This window comes from Macaca nemestrina, chromosome 1 (genome assembly GCF_043159975.1).
Source record: "Macaca nemestrina isolate mMacNem1 chromosome 1, mMacNem.hap1, whole genome shotgun sequence".
NCBI classification, from domain to species: Eukaryota; Metazoa; Chordata; class Mammalia; order Primates; family Cercopithecidae; genus Macaca; species Macaca nemestrina.
Genome location: NC_092125.1, coordinates 204,243,371 through 204,262,033, shown reverse-complemented (window position 1 = coordinate 204,262,033; position 18,663 = coordinate 204,243,371). Strand labels below are relative to the sequence as shown.

At 50.7% G+C, this 18,663-nt stretch overlaps 1 long non-coding RNA gene across 1 annotated transcript; it reads right to left on the bottom strand.

The window, feature by feature from the left end:
- Positions 1–15,823: 15,823 nt before the first annotated feature.
- LOC105494588 (uncharacterized) lies at positions 15,824–18,333 on the bottom strand. Its single transcript, XR_011609395.1, has 3 exons — positions 18,238–18,333; positions 16,696–16,826; positions 15,824–16,238 (listed from the first exon to the last, which is right to left on the bottom strand). It is a non-coding gene; the product is annotated as an uncharacterized lncRNA (long non-coding RNA).
- Positions 18,334–18,663: the final 330 nt, after the last annotated feature.

The window sequence follows — 18,663 nt, the reverse complement described above, 5'->3', positions numbered from 1 at the left end:
CTTCCCCATGCTTCTTGCTCTGCCACAGCCCCGCTGCAGTCCTGGGGCCTCTGCTCTCACAATTCTGAGGAGGCCACATTTGCAAGGCCATGGGGCTGTGGGCACCATGCTGAGAAGCACCCCACAAAGAGAAATAAGACAGTGAGGGCTCAGGACAGGGCCTGGAGCAGTTCATGGCTTAGTGAGAAGACGAGATGCCAGGCTCCAGAAGCGGGATACAAAGACAAGGTTGTGAGTTCAACTTGTAGTATAATTCTGCAACCCATGGAATTAAATGTGGGGCCTGATTTCTAGCTGTGTCTTCCTTGTGACTGCACGAGTAAGACATTTCTTTAGGGCCATCATAGAAAAGCTATGGTTTTCTGGCTATGTCTGAATGACATGTGTTGGCACTGTGTCTCACTTGTCCGGCTCCCAGCAGCTGACCTGAGGAGCCAGGTGTCCCTCAGGGATGCACCAGGCTATCCAGCTGGGCTTTGGGTTGCATACCCCATGCTAAAGTCTCAGCACCTCTTGTCACTAAATAATGTGCCTTGGGTCCCACAGTTAATCTCACAGACAGTCAGGTCTCCCATGTCCCAAACTGGAGCTGAGGACATCTGCCTTCCAGGCTGCTGTGAGGATGAGACAAGAAAGCATCATTTTCCCATCACCAGAGCCATCATTTCTTGACCATGGTGCTGGTGATCCCTGTGCCCTTTCTCTGAATCCCCCAGAGGAGATAGGCACTGTCATGGTCCCCCTTTTGCTGATGGGGAAATGGGATAGTCTGCCAGGTCAGTAGCACACCCAGGTCCCAAGCTGTGAGTGGCAAGGCCAAGACACACGGCTGAGCTCCTGCAGCCCTGTGCATTCATTCACTGCCTGTGCACCACCCCACCCCCCAGCCCGGTCCTCTTGCAAAGGTGACGCACCCATTGTGAAGGGGGCTGGTGCTGACAGAGTGGAAGGCAGAGCTTTTGGATGAGCACGTGGTGGACCAGGCCAGTGCCGGTCACATGCAGCTTTCATGACTGCCCTTGCTTAACACAGAGGCCAGAGGGACAGGCAATCTGGTTACACGTGTTGAAATATTGCTTGCTGGTCCCTCTGTGAGGGGACAGATCGTCCTGACATATTGGGCTGGAGGGAGGGAGAGACAGAGAGAAAGAATGTGCACAGACTCACATGTCAGGGCATGGTGAGTGTGGAAATGAGCTGCTTTTGTGGGGCTACAGTGTCCAAGGGCATTTTGAAAAATAAGTTCCCTTCCCTAGCAGAGACAGGAGGGCACTTCCAGGTGTGGGGCCTGCAGAACACAGGGGCTCCTGCAGAGTGTGTGGGCAGGGAGATGCCGTGGGGGCAGTGGGAATGACTAAGTCCAGATGTGGGTCAGCCTTTGGTGAGCGGAGGAAAAACATGTGCTCCTGGGAACCTGCTGTCCTCATCTCAGTGTGGTCCTGGGACAAGGTCTATTCTGACAAATGAGCCAAGCAAATCAGCCCAGCTCAAAGACAGGCCAGGAGGAGGCCAGAAGGATGGCTCTGCCTTTCTCTCCCATACCAGGGCTCCACACTGTGTTCAAAGGGTGTGGGGACAGATTCTGTTAGCTGATCACGTAGTGGCCTATGCTTGCCTATAGGTGTGAGGGATGGGACAGGAGCTTGGGGAACCTTTCTGCTTATCCTCTGCCCTCAGAGACTATCTCTGGGTCACCTGACACGCACCCCAGCTCCTCCTTCATGTGTTCATTCAATAATCATTTGTTTGCCTGACTCCATGCCTAGTTTGTGGGAGTCCTGAGAACGACATGAACAGACCTGGTTCCAGTTCTTAGGAGCTCCCAGACTGATGTGAAGAATGAGAAACAGATGTAAACAGGTGCTGGAGGTTCTGCAATGGCTCTTCACCACACAACAGTGTGAGGAAGAGCCAACACTGCACCCCAACATGTATCGAGCACTTAATATATGCCAGGAACCAGGCCCGTCATTTTACAGGAAGGGAAGTCCTGTCCCAGGACTACTGAGCCCACAGTGGGGTAGTGTCCCCCTGGTTCCACTGCTGCCCTGCCAAAGCCAGCCAGGGATAATGCAACCAGCTGCTGCTTCCTCCATGTCTGGGCTGGGTCTTGAGCAATTACTGAAAACACTGCATGCCAAGGAGGGCAGGTATGCTCACCAGGGCACAGGTACCATCCGCGGCTGTCACCAGCGTCACCGAGCCCTCCTGTGACCTTCCCTTTCTCCCCTAGGACTATTCCAGGCCTCTGCCCTTCTCAACTCCTGCATCCAGCCCCAGTCCTGCCACTCCCTGCAGGTTGTCTTTGCCCCTTCAGTACTGGGAAACAGAGGCCATAGGGCACTCACCCCACCTTTTCTGACCTGTGTATCATCTCCCAGCTCAGGCACCTTCAGCTCAGGTACTCAGGTCGGAACTTCCCACTGGGCTCCGTCTCCTTCTGCCTCTGTAGACCATGTTGACCATGCCTTCTCTCTCTCTCCAGTTTCTTCCGCTCCACCACTTCGCACTTTCCTGTTTATAAGCTACTCAGACTTTTCCCACCCATGACCTTAAAATACATTCTCTTCGTACCCCTTAGCTCCTTGAGCCACTGCTTTCTTGCCTTATCAGCAGCCACTATTTGAAGGAATTGTCTTGGTTCTCTCTTTTTGTGACTTCCTGTTTCAGCTTCCTGGATAACCCATTCCCCATGCACTTCATCTGACACATGCTGACTCCTTCCTCCAGACCCAGCTCAAACACTGCCTCTTTTAGGACAGTGCAGCAGATGCTGTTGCTACCACAGGCCAGTGACCCATCCTGGGTTGTCCTGAAGCAGCGTCAGGCACCCCGGCAGCACCCCTGCTTGCCTGTCTCATCTCTTCTCTCCCCACGGGCTTTCTGTGGCACCATGGAAGCTCACCTGGGAGCAGGCACAGTGTTCCTGTGTGGAGGACCCAGTGTAGGCCAGGAGCAATCCTCTAACGATGGAGATGAGTGTCAGTGGGTAAAAAGACCCCAGCCTCCCCAGCTTCTAAGAGGGCATTTCTGATGTGTGCTCCACATGATTCCTCGGAGGTCCCCAGTGGGAGGAGCCCAGCTGCTGTCAGTAATCGGTCAGCATCAATCAACGTTCCCTTTGTTGGCTTTGCTCCTTTCCTGAATCATTCTTTGCATCTCTTCACTGTGCTCCCTGGAATCACCTCCTGTATAAATGACCAGAACCCAAGTGCTTTTCTGAGTCTGTCTGGAGGCCACCCATCTAGGGTAGATGCCTGCTTTACCCAACCTTCAAGGGAGTGAGGTGCTCCCTCCTCCTCCTCCTCTCTGATGCCCATTGGGAACTTCTTGTGCCAGAATTTCTATGTCCTGTGCAAGACTGCAAGCATCTTGGTGAAGTCTGGTTATTATGATCTTTATATTCTCATCACCAAGTAGAATGTCCTGGAAAAGAGATGGCTATAAAGTATTTGTTGAGAGAGTAAGAAAGTGAATGATTGAACACACAAATAAGAAATGAGTCCGCAGGGTATCTACGCTATCTGTCTGGACTCTGTGAGGCAAGTTATGTGAAGGTGTCTGATCCTCTCAAAGCCAAGTTTCACCAACACCAGAAGGTCTTCCTTCCATGCCCAGGCCAGTGTGGAGGCCCTTTGCTCTGCTCACCAAGCCTCCACCCTTTCTTCATGAAACAGTGCGTTCCATGCAGCACTTGGCATCTTCCTTCCAGGAGAATTGCTCAGAGTGCTGAGACTCTTGGTGGGCAATTCCAACTCCAGTTAAACGAAAGCTAGAGGGGCGCAGTGAAAAGCTATGGTAATCTGGATAATTGAATGCCCACCTCTCCAGAGGTGTCATGTTAGAGGGATGGGTTTGTTTTTAGCTGGACTTGTGGGCTCATTCAGAAGCACCATCTATTTGCAGCCAATGAGACTAGCACCAGGGAATAATCATTTCCATAAATCAGTTTATTTGGCTCAAATGGATCCATGAATCAAGGTCTCTGGAGGAGCAATGAAAGTTGCTTTTGGGGAGTTGAAGTGGCTGCTTGAAAGCTGAGGTTGGCTGAGTTGTGTAGCCCACATAGGCTTTTATTCCCTGGGGAGCGACAGGACCCACTGAGCATGCCCAGGATGCCTGGGACACTCAAATGCAGCATACTTGTCCCACAAACAATCATTTTGCCACAAGAAAAAAGGCTTTCAGAAGTGGCAGAGTGACCCAAGTTTACACTGTAAGTTTGTGGTGGGAGTTGGAGTCTGAATGCATATGACTCCAGCCATGATCTCTCTGCAGGGCAGGCAGGGTGGGGACCACACTGAAATCCAAGAAACATTCTGGACTGGTTTAGAGGATTTTGCCTGACACTATGTTAAAGACACTGGCCTGGGAATCAGAAAATTTGGAATCTGGTTTTGGCTCTGCCCTTCACTTGCTGTGTGACATTGGGCAAATCTATTTCCTTCGCTGGGCTTCAGTTTCTCTATACAATGAAAAGGTTGGTGACTTTAAAGGGATTCTTTGTTTCAAAAATCTATGGCACTCTGGGCCTCAGTTTCCCCATATTTTAAGTGGGTACAATGCTGGGCTATGTAGGATGCTATGAGTATCTTGTGAAGTCAGAAGCTCCTTAGCACAGCTGGATGGAAGTAAACAATGGAACAGTATTATCACTCACTCATCTACACTGAGGTGGTACTGAAGCTAGTTCCCTGTATGAGCTGCTAGGTGGAGTGAAGAAAAAAACCAAAGTGTCACTCCCATCATCCCTCCCCACAAAGCCAAGCAGTTTTTACAGTGGCGGAGGGTCCTCCAGGTAAATTGTAGACCCCTGGGGGTGGGCCTCTGAGGCCAAGTCCCTTTTGCTGTTCTACATGTGAGTTGCAAGCTCAGGCCTTAGGTTTCCAGCATAAAAACCTTAGAAGTATGGGCTGTGAGCAAAGAGCAAGGTAGAGAAGGAAAACGAGAAAGAGTGGGGGCCAGGGGTGAGGCAGGGAGAGGGCAGGCTTCTATCTTTAGTACAAAATGTCAAAAGCATGGGCTCTAGAAATGGAGAAACCTGAAATCAAAGGCTGGCTCCATTACTCACTAATTCAGTGACTAATTCAGAGAAAAGTTACTCAGTTCTAATTCTGTTTTCATATTCATAAAATGGAAATGAGAATGGCACCACTTTTTTTCAAGAGATAGGATCTTGCTGTGTTGCTTAGGCTGGAGTGCAGTGGCATGACCATAGCTCATGGTAGCCTTGACCTCTTGGACTCAGGTGATCCTCCTGCCTTGGCCTCCCGAGTAGTTGGGACTTCAGGTGCTCACCACCATATGTGGTGAATTTTTATTTTACTTTTATTGTAGAGATGGGGTTTGCTCTGTTGCCCAGGTTGGTCTCCAACTCCTGGCCTAAACAATACTCCTGCCTTGGCCTCCCAAAGTGCTGGGATTACAAGTGTGAGCCATTGTGCCCTGCCAGAATGGCACCTTTCTCTGAGCATAATGCTGGCACTTAGCTCTCCACTAGGTCCAGTTTAAGTTCTCAATACTCAGTAGCCAGTAGTAGCAGCAGCACAGCATGCGGAGTTGTTGCAATCTACAAAGTGATGTGTCCTTTGGGGTTGGGGGCACTGCAGAATCTTCCTTGCTGACCATAACAACAGAAAGACAACGGGAGTTTTTTCTGCAGATAAATATACAAGTTTTCCCAAGAGGAGAGAGGCCAGAGAGGCAGCCAGACCCAGGCCTGATATGTGAAGGAGTGAAGCTAATTACTTTTTTATTACATTAATGACAGCGGAAATTATCTGCATCTGCCTGACAGTAACTACATTAGTATGGAGACCAGTTGTGAGTTCATGTACTACTGATAATTATAATGATTATTATAGTAAGGAGCCAAAGGTAAAAGTTCATGTCAATAGATCAATCGGGAAGAAATGTAAATGCAGAACCATGAGCAAATTACTGTCACATGTATAAACAATGGGTGTGACCATTAAGTATCTGGAGAGGAGATTCACAGTGATGGGGCATTGACTATGGCAGCCACCCTGGGGCACCCACAGGAGTTGTTTATATTCCTTCCTGGAATTTTAGGACTGCTGAGTTGGGAAGATTCAATATCAAATGAGGAGCAGTAGGTTAAACAACATCCCTCAAATCCCACAATGGGCAAATAGTGAACCCTGGACTCCAACCCAGCTTTGCCTGAAGCCGAGGTTCTGAACACTCATCAGAGTTGGCCAACACCATGTCTGCAGGCTGGACCTTCCCAGGCCCAGCAAGATTGGGAGACAGAGCTACCCAGGACCAAGGGGTATAGATGCATGGGGTGTGGGGACCTTTCCTTCAGTGCTGATGGTCTGGATAGGAATTATAACCAGGGACCATGTCTGCAAGTCCAGGAGGCTGGAAATGATCAAACATATTTCCATGGGATGTTGCAGTAGCCTTAGTTCATGGGGCGTCTTGGCTGGAAAAGCCTTTAGGAACCATCTGGTACAGCACCCTCATTTTAAAGGTGAGGAAACTGATATTGGAGGAGGGTGACTTGCCCAAGTTCGTAGTTGAGCCAGTCCTAAGAGAGAGAGACTTGAACCTTGGGTTTGACCCCTCCCTGTTTCCCCACAACAGCCTAATGACTTTCTCTACCTATTTGTAAGTTTTCAGTGGTCTTGAAAAGACCTACCTAGATACAGTAGGTTTGGCCAGGTGAGTTGTCTGTGAACTGGACTTTGCCTTAGTGCCATCAGTTGAAAGTCTCCAGGTTCCCCTTTCTGATTCACTCATGTGGTTTCCTGGAGAGCCTTCGCCAAGAAGGCAGGCTCTGTCCACGGTGCTGAATGGAATCTGCCTATTTCAACAAATGAACGCTAGTCAAAGTTCACCCCATCTCTGTTCTTCCCCTGAGCCCTCCCTCTCCACTGCCCTCACCTACTCCAACTCTAAATGATGTTGCTGTTTGGGGTCTCTGGACCATGTGATCAAAGTGAGTTTTCTATCTCTGATGAGCTCCAGCTACTGCTCCCTTACCAAGAGCATCAATGAGGGTTCCCTCAGCAACCTGTTAAGTGCTTGTTGCCATAGGAGCCTTTATCAATCTCTAGTTAGTTTTGCTTTACCATGGATCCAGCTCATTTCTTTAGTAAAGCAGTGTGGGAGCTTTAATAATATGTTCCCAGAGAAGGGCAGAGATCAGAATTAATGCCCCAAGGGGTCTAGTAATGAGGGAAGGAAACTACACATAATAAATTATGTGCCAGGTGATATGGTAGATGATATTCATATGTTATGCATAATTAATCCCATTTCACAAATGAAAGAACAGATTCAGAGAAGTTTGGGTACTTGTCTGAGATCTCCCAGCTCATATATGCAGAGATAATATACAAGCCTCTCCACTGCCTCCCTTCCCTGGAAAGCTGTTGGATTTGGCTGTGGAAGACACATAACTTGCTCCTTGAGGTCCGAGGACTGTGTTCTTCCTAATTCCATGGGCCCAGGTCACTGAGTGAGCAGGGGGACCCCAGCAGCCAGAAAGAAGAGCCCACGCTGACATGTCAATATTTCTACCTGAAATTTTAGGACTGCTGAGTTGGGAAGATTCTTTTAGAAATGAAACCTTACCCCAAGTCCAGCATCACCAAATCAGTCAAGGGAAATTGTTAATAGAGAGTTTGGGGCTTGGGGTTAGCAGGTCTGGAGTTTAGTCCTGACTTGACTATTTCTTGGCTATCTGACCTGAGGCAAGTTACCTAACTTCTCTGAACCTCCTTAAAATGGTGTGGAAGGTTAAATCCAGCACCTATAAGACCTGGTCCCCAGCTTACTTCTGGAAACTTCCCTTTCTCCTCTTTCCAATCCACCACCTGGTCATTTCAGAATATACTATGACTGAATTAGGACTCACTCTCTGTACATAGTTGATTAGTTCAAACATGAGGTTCTGACCCAAGCAAATAGAACCTTCTGGGCATTTGAAGTTAGAATTGAAAAGGGTGAGTCCCCTCTTGTCCTGGTGGAGGATACTGAGCTTTTGTAAGCTTGGGAGTTAATGCCAGCCACGTGCCTGGGGCGGATGGGTGTGGGGGGACTGTGGAAGGGAACACATGTCTGCAGGAAGAAAGCAAAGCAAAAGCAAGCAAACAAAAACCACAAACAACAACAACACAAACTTCTCAGAGAGGGAAACTGAGCAAGAGGAAGAGAGCACTCCTGTATCAGCCTATTGCCAACCCATCCCCAGCATGCATCTCAGCCCTTGGATTCCACATGCTCCTCCGAAATCTTCACCTTTGTTGAGGTTAGCTAGAGTTAGCTGCCATTCCTTGAAATAAAAAAAAAAAAAAAAAAGCCTAATACAATTAATACAAACATAAGTACTAAAGACCACAGTCCTAGGCAGGGCCTTCAATGCCTTTTGCCCTCCCTCAACAAAAACCATGGTGCAATGCATCAGGCCTGCAGAGGTCCCTGGGGGACCTTTTCTGCCCCCAACTCCACCCTGTGCTTTTGGCATTACCTCTAGCCAAATGTCTCTCCCACCTTTGAAGACTTTCTGCCTAACTTCTGATCACACTCCAATGCCACTTCCTCAGGATGGTCTTCCAGTATTGCCTTGGCAGAGCCATTCCCAGTCCTCTGTCCATGAGCTGCACATGACAGGTGTCACTGAGACACTGGACCTGGAGACTCTGAGTCCCCAGCTCAGGTAGAGTACCTTGGCTGCCTTAGACCCTTGGGCAGGTGGAGGATGAAAATAGTGGTGCCACCCTGGGCATACGGTTTTGTGGGCCAGTCCCACTCCCTAGTGGGCCTACCTGGTTCTCTGGGCCTCTGCTTCAGGGTACCCAATACTCCACAGCCCCTGAATGCTTGGGTCTCGAGCCCCTGGGCCAAGCACTGAGGACAGACTTCATGCTGGTGGATTGGTGGATTGCTTTTCCCCTCCTTCCATGTTCTGGGAGGCCAGGGACTTGTCTTCACCTTGCCCACTTATGCCTGGGTCCTACTCTGAGTGGGGTTGCCTTTGCCCTCCATGTCCCTGACAGGCAAGAGTCCTGGAGAATGGGGGCCAAGGCAGCTTCTCCCAGGCCCTGTTCTATCATCCCCACCTTTGACTCCCTGTCCTGCAACTCCTGTCCTAACACCACCCTGAATGGGGCCCAAAAACTGCTCAACTCCCAGTGCCCCTAGACACATGAAAAGGAAGGAGTGAATGAGTGAGTGAGAGGCTCCCACCCATGGGAGTCCATTTGTCCTTGGCTTGTTGGGTGGGACCTGCTCCCTGGTAGGGGAGGTGAAAGCCACCTGGAAGCCCAAGGCCTTTGGGATCCCACAGGTACCACCAAGCCCACCTGTCTCCTAACAGCAGCTCACGACAGCTGCTCAACATGTGACTGGCTGAACAAATAAATTCATCTGATTGGTCCATCTGACTGGCAGTCCCTGCTGATTGGTTCCTCCTCTGATTTGCTTGCTTGATAAATACCTTCCTCTCCAGTCCTGGGTTATATAAGGCTCCCACCTTCCTATTGTTTATTCATCCTGGCTGCAGCCCAGGAGGCAGTCTAGCAGAGACCACAGCCTTTGAGAGCACCTGGGCATTTGGCTCTTCCAGGGGCCGTTGGGACTGTGGTGGGAAGTCCAGTCTCCAGTCTGTCCCAAATTTCTTTCTTTTCCTACTCCCAAGTGGAGAGCTGGAACAGCTGACTTGGAAAAGTCTTTTTCCACGAGTCTTAACCTTGAGCCCTTTGAGCTAAACAACCAATTCAGAGACCCCACTCTCACCTTCTGTGGGCTTAGGGGGATGGATACAGTCATGTCAGGGAAACCCTTGTTTTCCCAGGTTCCTACAAACCAAAAGGTGCACAGGTCATGTTGAGGACCTCTGAGGTGTTTGTCTGGAAGCCCTTCTACCTCTTCAGTCAACAGAATTATCTTTGTGGTGAAGAGCCAGTTCCATGTGGTGGAGCTGAGGGTGCATTCCTAGTCTTCCCTGAGATTTGATAGGTGGACACTTGGAGGGAGAAGGTCTCTCCTCTAGGATGACAAGCGGCAAGGACCTTGGAGCCTGGGGCAGTGCATCTTCCCCACGGGGAGGAGAAAGGCTGCCTGAGGAGGGCGTGAACAGAGGCAAGCAGAGCCAAGAGGCTGCTGCATTTGGGAAGATTGAGAGGAGGCCCCATGGGCTGCAAGGCTGAGAAGAAAGGAGGGACAAGGCTGAGGTGGTCACTGGGGAGCCTCTCTGCCCCTGGCCCTGGGGCTGGGTCATTCCTTTCCCCGGCCCTGTCTGTGCCACACCCTGTGTTGGACATTAAAACTCCTGGGGTTGAGGACAGGAGTGAAGAAGACCTCTCTTGGCTGACTGAGCTCCCTCCACCCCCAGCCTGTGGTTCTACTGACCCTGAAGGGGCCCAGGGCCATGGGCTGGCAGTCAGGGGATGGAGGTTCATGTGCTGGTCATGTGACCACAGCCCAGGGCCAGAGATGGGCCATAGATTCCCACAGATGGAATCGGTGGGAATCGGTTGCTCAAAGGAGCAACATCCAAAACTGAGGCCTTCCCCAACCTCCTCTTGAGTTACCTAAACAAGTGAGAGGGTGCAGTGGGCCCTTTCCTGGCTTTCTGACACTCCAGCCAGGCCAATATCACTACCCTGAGCATCACAGCTTAAAGTGGAAGCCGTGAGCACCAGTCAGGAGCAGGTGCTTACAGACAGATTACCCGTACCGCAAAATTGCTGGCTTTTACATTCTCACACTCAGTGGTATTTCATGTTGCAGGTTAAGGTTAGTACATTTTTAAGAGCCACAACTTCCCAGAAATTTATGAATTTCATAGATTCATCCTCCTTTGTGGATCTGTCTCAAGACAGAAGAGCAAACAAGAAATACTGTCATTTAAAGAAAAGAAAGAAGAAAAGGTAAAAGTTGTACGGTGGAAATTGCTTTCTCCCCACTCCTCCGTAAAACGTCTTGAAAGTACCGTTTGCATTTTCCTACTTTGTCACTGATGAGCCCCTTGCTGGTGAGGGTAGAGTGGGGCGGGTGATGCGGTTTGAATTGTGTATAGTAGCACACAGCAGACCCCAAAAGGTCTGTGCTCCTGCCAGTAAGTGGAAAGGAAAACCGTCTTTTGTGATTCTTGGGGTGAATTGTCAATTTTCACGGACACAGAAAATCCATTTCCCGAGACTTAGTTGAGGCTAAACTCCCACTGTCAAAGCCTGGTAGAGAAACAAAAAGCAGCAAAGAACAGGAGAGGGACAGCTCTGTGCTTCATGTGGGATTCTGGGAGGGACAAACAATGAATGATAGCTGTGGGAATGACAGCCCCTCCTGTGGGTCCAGCATTCACATCTGAAAGCCCTCTCCACACCCCCCAGCTGGGGGTGATGCCCGCTGCTTTGATCAGGCATCTTCTGTCTTCTGTGCTGGGTCCCCTGCCAGGCACTTTACAAGGATTTTCTCCCTGATTCCGCACCATGACTTCGAGGGACTTGCTATTATTTTCCCCATATTACAGATGAGGAAACTGGGGCTCAGGAAAAAAGAAGGGCTTGCCTAGAGTCACATAGCCAGGAGGCAGTGGAGCAGGGCACAAGTCCTCGAAGTGTGACTATGGACCTGAGGGTTACACGAGGTGGTGGTGTGAGTGGACAGGGTCATGTAAATCTCCGTAAATGTAAATTATAATGCTTTTGAATTGTGCTAGTTCACACAACCTCCAGGAACACTAGCTCCCACAAGTGACTCTCATTCCAGAGGTTTAGCTGATGCTGGAATCCATCAGGATGGGATCTTTTCTCTCTCCATTTTCCCAGCTCAATGAGAGTGGGATGAGAAGAAGTAGCCATCCGGGTGCAGCCAGGAAATAAATCACAGATGAAGAGAATTAAAGTTGCTCAGCAGCTGAGTGAGCTGCAATTAGTCTCATTTTCAACCTGTTTCCCACAATAATAGGAAGATCAAAGCCCTGTCCCTCCTCCTCCCCACCCCACTTCTCCAAAGCCTGAGCCCAGCCCCAGCCCTGGAGGACCTGGACGCCTGGTGATCTGCATGTTCTCTGCTTACTGGGTGTGGAGAAGGGATGGAGGTGAAGATTACTAGAGGTATCAGGACCCCAAATCCGCTTTCTGAGTCAACGAGCGCTTAAGAGCTGTGCGTGATTCTCCTCACTCGCTCGCTGTTTCTGCCTTAACAGCCAGCATGTGTGGAGTGAGGACGGCGTGAATCAGAGCCCCACGTGACTGACAAGGACCGGTAGCCTGAGTGAAAATGAGCCCTTGTGGTTTCAAGCCACGGAGATTCGAGGATGTTTGTACCACAACATCGCTCGTCTAGATGGACACTGATACGAAGATCAGTGCTTAGGGTTGGAGATGTAAACCTGGGAGTCATCAGAAATGGATAGAAAGTCACATTTGTTTTTCAGATTAGATGAACCTGGGAGGGAGAGAAGGCAGAGAAATACCCTCTGTTTTCTCTGTCTCTGACGTGAATGGGTTTCACTATCTTCTCCCCAAACCTGGCTCCATCTTAAGCTCTCCGTACTCGATTCCCAGGCTGATTCTCAGTCTTGCCTTCTCCCACCCCTGGCAGCTTGGACTCCCAGATCTCTGCGTCAGCCCCTCCTCCCCCACCCCTATGGCCATGGTTCCAGGCATGTCGGTCCTGTGTTGGGATTGGGAACATGGGCTGTGGGATGGGAAGTGCTAGGTTCAAGCCTCGAGTTTCTCATTTACATGCTGTGTGATCTAGGTCACTTAACCTCTCTGAGCTTTGCTTTCCTGGTAAAAAGGGGACATTCATATAACTTACTACATAGAGAGGTTATGCATGTTAAATGAGAAGTGTTTGAAATGCTGAGTGGAGAGCTGGGCACACAGTTAAGCACTCAAGATTTGCTCCCTAGTGTGACCTCATTATTGTATGGTCAAGCTTGTGATGGTTAATTTTGTGCCAACTTAGGGAGTGTTCGTGGATGAGATTAATTTTAAAATTGGTGAACCTTGAGTCAGCAGATTGCCCTCTCTGATGTGGCGTGAGCCTCATCCAATCAGTTGAAAGTCAAATAGAAAAAAAATATTGGTCTTGAGCAAGAAGGAATTCGCCAGCATACGGCCTTCAGACTTCACTGCCCCATTGGCTCTCCTGAGTGTCTGCCTGCCAGGCCATATGACAGACTTGGACTTGCCAGTTCCCATAATTACATGAGCCAATCCCTTATAATAATCTCACTCTTGCTCAAAAATCATTCATGGCTCCCTATTGCCAACAAAACAAAGTGCAACCTTCTCACCCTGGCATCTGTTTCTGACTCCATCTCTTATGCCCTGCCCCTGACAAGTGCTGCCTGCATTCAAACACCTTGCCCCACCTCATCCCCCTCACTGGTGGACCCACAAGTACACTCATGCCTTTACACACACAGGCACGCACACATACATATGCACCCCTGCAGTTGCATTTGCTCAAATACACACATGATCATGCACACACACGTATACGCACTTGCTCATGTATAAGCACATGAACATACACAATTGCGCAACATGTGCATGTCTTCACATCCACACTTACCCCCAGACTCCTTCCTGGATGGAGACTCCTCAGGGACCGCCTCCGACTCCTGTTCCAGGTGTGCTATGAAATTCACCATCAGATTTAAGGCTGAAAGGAGAGCTGGGCAAAGCTGAACTGAATTTCATTTTAATTGTTTGTGGCAGGAACCCAATTTCTCAGGTGATAATTATAATAATTAAAAATTTTGTTTTCAGAATGGTGAGGGGGGAGATGCTCCCTGCTGGCTACAAGACAATGAGCAGGCAGAGGGTTCTCAGACAGGATCCAGGGATCCAATTCCAAGCCTCCACCTCCAATGCAGTCTTGGGTAATTTTGCAGTAAGTTCTGGGGATGGGGGAGGGTGGCGAGAGACAGGGAGCTCAGGCCAGACAGCCAAGGGGCTGCTGTTCCAGGGAACACAGCTGACAAATGACCCTTCTCTGTCCGGGCTAAGAGCTAAGAGCTGGGCTGGACCTCCTTCTGCAACCCGCTGCCTGGCATACTAGTAGGATGTTCCCAGAGGAGGGACCGGCTTCGCTGGGCTGTGGGGTATGGAAGTTAGTGGGGTTGCATGGGAGGTGCCACTGCAGGGCAGAGTCAGGAGCAGGCTCTGGGGCCAGGCTGGCCTGGGCTGTGGTGTTGGCCTTCCATGTGCCCCTGGGAGAGTCTCTTGTCCACTCCGCATTGCCATGGCTCTCAGCAACTTCACCCGACACCTTTCCAGCCAGGTCCTCCATGTAGCACCTGATGTCCCTCCCAAGGGAGCCCTGTGGGAGCAGGGCCTCGTCTCCACTGCCCACCTCTGTGTCCTCAGGGCTGACACAGAAGAGGCTCATCCAAAATATTAAATATGTGTTTAAGAACTACAGGAATGTGTAAATAAACACGACAAACCCATGAGGCAGGCATTCTTATCCCCATTCAAAGTAGGAGGACTCTGAGGCTCAGAGAGGTTAAGCAACTCACCCAAAGTCACACAGCTGGTCACCAGGGCCAGAGACAAGGCAGAGGAGGGTGAGTGACAGGGCTGGGGAGCAGCATGGATTCTGGGGAGAGACAGCAGAGCTACCGTGCACGTAGATGAGAAATCAAATGTTTTACAAAGCTCAGCCAACACCTGGGAAGCTCAATCCAGCATGCCAGCATGTGATCTTGGGGAAAAAGCAGGAGGAGGTGGGGAGCAGCCTCCTTTGCACAAAGGCCTACACCACCTCCAATCACGTGGGTTCTCAGGGGCGGGGATGCCAGGGCCTGGCTAGTCACCAGAAGGTTGGGGGCAGAGGTGGGTGGAACAGGGCCAAGCCCCGCCCCTGTGCTCCTGGCTGCTCTTCCCAACTAGCTTTTCCCTCCCTGACCTCTGTAGGTCCTCCCAACAGCCCTGCATTAAGGGCTGGAATCCTCTCCACTTTGCAGATGAGGCAACTGAGGCTCAGAGAGGCCAAGTGACTTGTTCAAGGTCACACAGCAAGTTCACAGCAGACCCAGAACTGACCAGGCCCTGACTCCCAGCCCAGGGTGCTGAGTCCTGCCCCTCTGGCTTACTCTTGGCTGCCCTGGCCCAGGGCCCCTGCTGGGCTCCCCAACCCCATCCTGTCCTCGGCTACCACCAGCCCCCTCTGCTCCACCAAGCGCCCCAGCCAGGGCTTAACTCAGAGCTGCTGGAGACTCCCAATCCCTGCTCCAGCCTCTGAGCCCAGACCCTTTGCCCCTGCTGTCCCCAGACACTGGGCCAAGGAGACACAGGATATCTGGGTTGGCAGGGACCCCAGGAGGCCTCTGGCCCAATCCCCTGGATGGGTGAGAGCAACGGTCCCTCAGCGGCCACACTGTGCCCCTCACCTCCATCCCCGAAGCCCCCCAGGGCCCAGCTTGGGCAGCTGCTCTCATCCCTGCGTGTCTCCCTGGCTTCCTGCCTTATTTATCCCTGGACAGAGTTATGTGAATCCAGGTCTAAGGTTTGAGTTACAAACTGCCAGGGGAAGGAGGGCGGCCGGTGGCACCTGCAGTTACTAAGAGGCATTGGTGATTTACTCTGCTAGGAAATATTTGCTTCTTTGGAGGGATCATCTCAGATTCTCCTCCTTGACGTCTGGGATTTACTGAGGCTTCTCTTCCCCAGGGAGTCGCAGGGCAGATGAGGGTGGGGGTGGAGCAACAGAGGTTGAAGCAGCCCCAGAACCCCCACACAGTGAAGAGCAAATCTAGACAGTGTACTTGGGAGGAAGAAGATAGGAAGATGGACTTAGGGCTCATCCAGGGTCTGAGTTTGAGTCCCTGCAATGTCACAGCCAGCTGTGTGGCCTTGGGAAAGTCACTTGACCCCTCTGGGACTTGATATCCTCATCTGTAACATGAGGACAAGGACGTCTGTTCCATAGGGAATGAGGCTGAGATGAGAAGTCACATGGAAGCTCCCTGCACAATAGGCACTCAGCAAATCTGTCTTCTCCCTTCTTGCCCGTTTGAGTCTCTCTTGACCAGATCACCTCCTCCAAGTCTCCTTCCTAGAATTCCTCCCAGGGCCCTTCCCTGCTGGACCTGGGTCTTTATGAGGTTCTGCCCCTTCTGCAGCTGGAGGGAAAGGCCTGGCCCCAGGCTGTGCTGGCAGGAACAGGGACCGGCCCGGCCACAGGGCACCCAGGATGTGCAAATGCTGCTGCGTAAGCCCAGGGGTTGTTGGAGTGCAGCTGCTTCGCTGTTGATGAGTTAACAAATCTTGCTGTTGGCAAGGGCCCTTGGCAGAGTCAGAGGCCTCTGGGGCCCAAAGTTCTGCTGTGATCTAAGGGTCAGCAGAATTCTGTGATGTGCCTGATTTCTAACAAAGTGAGGAGGGACTGGCAGGGGCTCTGGCCTTGTTAGGTGACCCAGGGTCTATCCTGTCTTGGGTGGGGATGAACTCAGAACCTGGTGGGAGTAAGTGGGAAGGGTTAAGTCTGGACCAAAGGACCCCAGTGAGCTCCATGGCCTTCTGAAGGGAGGTTCTGAGTCTAATCAGAAACTGACAATCCCCTGCAGTACTGCATCACAGCAGACAATGTCCCCAAGGAGGGAGCTGGCATCAGATTGGCCAGAACCCACCAGAACCCAAGACCCAGGGCTGGCCCTGGGCAGATCTTGACATCCCCTCTGTGGCCGAGCCTCAGTCCTCTTACCTGTAAAGTGGGAGGGGGTGGTTCTTCCCTCACTTGGTTGTTGTGCAGGTTAAGCAAAGCCCTGCGTGGTGCCTGGCAGATACACATTAGGTCCTCTTCAGAGGAGAGCTGTGATCACTTGGAACCATCTCCTGGGGGTAGAGTTGGGTCAAGTGTGGACTTGGGAGCCTGGCTGCTGGCTTCAATCCCTGTCTGGCCTAGACCAGCATTGTGACCTGAGGAAGTGACCTAACCTTTTTGTGGCTCAATTTCCTCATTTGTAAAATGAGTTAATAGTAGTAAGTCCTTTCCAAGGTTGTTGAGAAGATTCAGTGAGATAATATTGTAAAGTTCTAGAACAGAGGAGGCACACAGAAAGTCTTAATAAAGCCAGCTTTTTACGGTTGTGTGCTGGTGTGGTTTAATGGTCACTGTCCAGCCTTTTCTCTAATGGCCCCTCCAGACCCTGCAGGCCAACTCTGCATCACTATGGTCTGTGAAGGACTTTGTGGTTTCCTCCAGGGTCTGCCCTGACCTTGTCCTGCTCTGACCCCAATCCTGCCTTCACACACACATGCACACATACACATGCTCCCTGAACCGCATGACTCAGGAGGGCCCAGGGCCATCTTTGGATCCTTCCTGTTGACGGTGCCTCTCCCTGCCCAGGGCTGCCCATCTGCACAGCAGTGTGGGCATTGGGCAGAGGCATGGCAGGACTGGTTCTGCCCTCCTACCTCTCCCTGAGCTGCCTCATCTATTCATGGAGCTTGGACTCTGACAAGGCCCAGTGCACCCCTGCATTGAGGGGGGCTCGTGATTGTCATCCGCTGCCATATACTAGGTGCTCTGCAAGACCCTCCTTCTCTGTCATTGAAGGAATAATTTTTGAAAAAAGGAGCTCTGGAGGCCAGACCCACCCACAGAGAGGTGGGGACTTTGCCTACACAATAGGTTTTATTTTCTTGTTTGTTTGTTTTTGAATTAGTTGATGAAAATGTAAAATCTAAAGTTTTTTCATAAAGTAACATCTGAGCAACAAACGTCCTGGGCCTGTGTTTCACCAGGCAGTGGTGGCTAGAGCCAAGTGCAGTGGCCCTTGTGCAGGGCCCCCGGCTCCCCATGATCCTCACCTGCCTCCATCTATCACTTGTGTTACCTGCTTGGCCCCTAATGGTACTTGAGCTTGTGACCCTGCTGCAGAGACTCAGCTTGCCCTCTGTACAGATGGATAAACTGATCCCAGGGAGGAACGGGGTGCCATGAGTTCATTCCACTCTGATTGTCACCTCCTCGAGGGCAGGGACATTGGTCTGTTTTAGTCACTGCTATATCTCACCAACCCAGAGCTGTGCCTAGTATGCGGCAGGTGCTCAATAATATTTACCGTGTGTTAAAATTCTTGACTGTCACTTGGCAAGTTTCAAGCAGAGTCAGTGTTCAAAGCAATTGCAGCCCAGCTGCATTTTCCCTTAGACCATCAGGCCCCAAGACAGGTTCCTGCACCCCCATGTATGTGCATGACCCTTCCCGCACCGCCACCTGCCCTCGACAAACACATACGCATTGCCTCAACTCAGATGCTTGTAAGGTCCAATCCAAATTATCCCTGGAGGGGACGGCAAGCCTTCTGCAGAAGCCATCGCTTATCACTGTGGTATGTGACTTTTAGGACCAGGCGGGAATCAGCCTGGGAAACAAGAGAAGCAAAGAGCATCTATTTATATTTTAAATCTGCTCGGCCTCCTTTTCGCTTGCTCCTTTAACACACCCAAATTTTCCTTTGGGAAATTAGCATTAATGAAATAAAATGTGGAAGGCTTATGTGATAGGGGCTGTCCTCTTAAACAGCAGGTGGTGAGCCCAGTGGTTAAGCTGCTGATTTGGGCAGACCTGGGTTCAAGCTCTGAATCTGCAAAGTCCTGGCTACGTGGCCTTGGGCATGGCATTTCTGAACCTGTTTTCTTATCCATAAAATGGGAATACTAA